The following is a 4,316-nucleotide window of genomic DNA, read 5'->3' as shown; positions in this document are numbered from 1 at the left end:
TGTATGGGTATACATGAATAATATGAATAGTACTTAGGTTGCCAAAGATACTATCAGGGTTGGGGATGAAAAGGAAGACTAGGCCCAAACCCAAGTTTTAATGGCATAAATTAAGGGGCTTTCAAATGACCAGAGGTATGTCAGATAACTGGGTGGCAAACCTGACAGAGGAGGAAGAAATATTATATTGCTATAGAACACAATGGTCTGAAAGTACCTAAAAATTTCTGAGACCGTTGCTAGATCTCATGGCATATGTGATATGAAAACATAAAGTTGTCACCTTTGCAGAATACTAAAGTTAAAGCGGGGTCTTTGAGAAAGAGCAGATATGTTAAGACAAGGAGTTTGTAAAGAGTGAGGGAATCTGTTTAAAATGAAATGTTGGTCCTAGAAGCTCAAAGTAAAGATGCCAGAGTAGCAGGAAAAGTCAGAAGAGAAAAGGAGCAGAATGAATATTACAGAATAGTAGCAGAATGAACATTTGGTTTAATGGTCTTGCACTATCATCAGTAGACAATGTTAAAAGAATCATGGTGTATGGTTTCTTGAGTTCCAAGACTAAACAGGGTGAACTTTTGAGTGTTTTGAGGTCACATCAGAGAGATGCTTGCACACACTAGAGGTGGAGTTACAGGAGAAGAACTCTGAGCTTAGGAAATCAAGAATCTTTCATAATGGGTAATAAACATGCCTAACTTTGGCTTTGGGGCAGGCATTTTCTTTGTTATACTAGATGTCCTTTGCTTAAAAGGGGGATATTATCTCTATCTTAAAAGGCTGTTCTTTAAACATCCTTGAAACAATAATCTGGACCAAAGGGAAGGCAGTGTCTCTGCTAACAAGGCATGTAGAAGCAAGACAGACCCTTGGAAAATTGTCTCCTAGTATTGGTTTGTGACCTTTTCTGTAGCCTCAGGAATGCCTGAGTATTTGACTTTGGATTGAATCCCCTATGTAATACGAACTCAAGTGATTTATCAATATTCTTTATCCAACATAACTGAAAATTAAACTGAGGTAACTATATATCAAACCAACCACAAGTACCTAATTGTTGGGACCTTAACAAGTAACTAATAATGAATGATGAGATACAGCTGACCCAGAGACTTAGTACTGCTCTTGTAGCCCTGAAGGAGCTTCCACTTAGTAAAACATAACAGCTGTAGAGACCCCAAAACTGATGGTTTTTGTGGGCTGAGATGGTCTGATCTTACCCAAATTTGTCTTTTTGTAGCCATGAATTTCCCAAGTCTGCAGTGACTGGGAAATGTTGAAGCCATGCCTAAGAGTCATGAGGTCATTTCTGGGCTGTTGCGACTGTGCTATATTGTGGCCTTTCTCTATATACTGACTTTCTTAAATCTGTGTGTAGCCTATTATATCTTGTGAGTGCAAGTATCAATCTAAACCCCAAACCACTGCTACTGTTGAGCCAAATGGGCATTGCCCCTCACTAAAGGGTATAATCCTGGCTGCTCACATACTGGAAAATGACTATGTATGTGCTATTTATTCCTGTCTAATATTCAGTGGTCCTCTGGTTGACATTATCTAAGGCCCAGAAACCAGAAGAACCCCTCTCTTTTCCATCATAAGAAAGTACCAAGTATGTCCCTGTGCTGCGTTCTAACCTCCTGCAGGTGTAAGTGGAGGGGCTAGTGGGAAACAAGACTCCTCTGGAGAAGCAGCCACTGCCCAGAAGAGCTGCCTCTTCCCCTCTGCAATGGGCTGAATGTTTGTGTCTGTGGGGAAAACAGAATAGTTTAGTCAGCCCCCCCCCCCGCCTCATCTGGCTGGGTGTGGTGCAGCACACTTCTTGTAAACAAGTTGTGTGAGTGGAGTTAGTGTGCATGTGCACCAATGTATCTTTTTAGTTTTGTTGCTATTGTGTGTTCTGCAGTTTGTGAAGCAGGCTGGCCAGCAGAGAACTTGTGTCTAAAAATAGAGCATGCTTACTTTGCTGGCATCTGCTCAGTTTTTCTTTGGACTTTGCCAGCAGCAGTTGAGCTTCTGAGTTTCTCTTTGGACTGCCTAGCTCTGAGACAGGCTCCAAGGACCTTTTTTGCCAGTTACCTAGCTCATAGACCTGCGTGTGAAGGGTTTATGAATGGGCTCGAGGGGTCTGTGAGCTCCAGACCCTAGCCCTAGCTCTACAGTGTCCCCACAAATTTACATGTTGAAACAGTCGCCAAGGTGATGTCATGAGGAGCTGGGGCCTTCGGGAGGTGGTTAGTTCATGAGGGTGGAGCCCTCGTGAATAGGATTGGTGCCCTTATGAAAAATGCCCAGAGACCCGCCTTGCACCAGAGGACATGTTGCCACTGTATGAGACTAGAAGGTGCCATCTGTGAACCAAGAAGCCACCCTCACCAGACACCAAATCTGCCAGTCCTTGATCTTGGACTTAGCTTCCAGAACTGAGAATAAATTTCGGTTTATAAGCCACCTAGTTCATGGTATTTTGTGACAGCAGCTGGAGTGCATTAAGGCACTCACCAAAATTATGATGCTCTTTTCTCTTCCTTGCTGACCTCCTCCTCCCTGAAAAAAGGGTTTGGGGGCTGGTCCGGTGGCGCACTGCTACAGTGCGCTGCTTGAGAGCGCGGCGGCGCTCCCGCCGTGGGTTCGGATCCCACATACAGACCGGCCGCTCACTGGCTGAGCGAGGTGTGGGTGCAACACCGAGGGTTGCGATCCCGTTGCCGGTCCCGGTCCGGTACGGGCGCGACACTGAGGGTTGCGATCCGTTGCCGGTCACGAAAAAAGACAAAAAGGAAAAAAAAAAGGGTTTGGGAGCCCAGGAAGAACCTGGCACTTTCTGTGTTGATTCATTGCATAAGAGCTCTAATCTGAAAGCTTAATCTCCCCCTTCCTCCTCCTCCATCATATTCACACCCGATCCTAGCCCCACCGTAACCAGTTCCTTCCAGCAACAACCCCTCCTGCTTCCCAGTCATGAGCTCCGAGTGAGGGCTTTGTAGGGCTGACTTACTAAGTCCTCAGGATCTCCTGAGTCTTGGACACCATTTCTTCCCACTTTAATAAACTTCAAACACAGACCCCAAAATGCATATTTAGAGCACATTTTTTATTCATAGGAAACATCTGAAGTATAAAAGCACAGAGAGCCAATGAAAACAGCTCGACAGGTCCCCATGATGTATGCGAGGGGTGAGGAGGGTACACAGGAGCTCACAAATGTTTACTACAAAACAGCAGCAGGTGCTCCAGCACCAGGAGGGAATCCACACAGGCATCTCATTCCTGAACCTCCCCGAGTCCTGGGGTGGGTCCAAAGCAGGCAGGAGGTGGCACTGGAGGCAGGCTCCTGGGCGACACCGCTGTGTGTGGCTCCATGTGGGGTTGATCTAGGGTAAACAAAACAAAAAAGGGGGAAAAAACCCTGCCAGAAAATAATGAAGCCAAGATGAGACCAGAGCTCAGTAATGAAAAGCAGCAAGTGTGTGTCCACTGGTGGGAGATGCGGGGCCACGTTCCTGAAGGGTTCCTGATGCAGGCTCTCCAGATGTCAGACTCATGCCTTTCTCGGGAATAGAGATGCCCTCCGCTTTCTTTGACCCCTTTCATCCACCCCAGCCCCCATTTGCTTCCCACTCCCCCGAGTCTAGGGGATAAGAGGTACCCAGATGCCATCTTAGAGAAAGAGATGAAATCTGAAAGATACAAAATTTTCTTCTAAAGATGTCCCCGAGACCGTTTACCTGGAAGAGACTGAGGTACTGTTAATCAACAAACTGCAGTGGCCCTATCCCAACTGTGGACTGCAACTGGGACACGCACTTCAAAGGAGCTCGGGTACTGGGAATGCCCCAAATGGTGGGATGTGGCCTAGACCAGAAGGTCAGAGAAGGATTCCCTAAGAAAGCAGTACTTGATATCTAAAGGATCAGCGTTACCTAGCTTTCCAGCAGAGATAACAGAAGGATGAAGGCCCTGTTGCAGAAGGCAGTAAGACTGGAGTAAGGGACTAGAGAAAGGTCTCATGGTTAGAGCTGAGAAAGTGAGGAAGCGTCGCAGGGGAGACAAACCTGGAGAGGTGGGCAGGTGGGTAGGGGCCAGACAGTGCAGGGTGTTGGAAGACTGGCTGAACAGCTTTGCTTCATCTACATATCAATGTGACACATAAAGACTGAAAGTAAAGGGATGGAAAAAATATTCCATGCAAACACAAAACGAAAGTGTGCAGGAGTAGTTACATCACATAAAACAGACAGGGACTCAGTGGGCGTGGAGGGGTGTCCAGTCAATGACAGTGGACCAGTCAGGAAGTTGCTGTGGCTTAATTGTTT

The sequence above is a fragment of the Galeopterus variegatus genome, unplaced genomic scaffold (assembly GCF_000696425.1).
Source record: "Galeopterus variegatus unplaced genomic scaffold, G_variegatus-3.0.2 Scaffold3673, whole genome shotgun sequence".
Taxonomy (NCBI): Eukaryota; Metazoa; Chordata; class Mammalia; order Dermoptera; family Cynocephalidae; genus Galeopterus; species Galeopterus variegatus.
The sequence above is the reverse complement of the archived record's forward strand: the minus strand, read 5'-3'. Positions refer to the sequence as shown.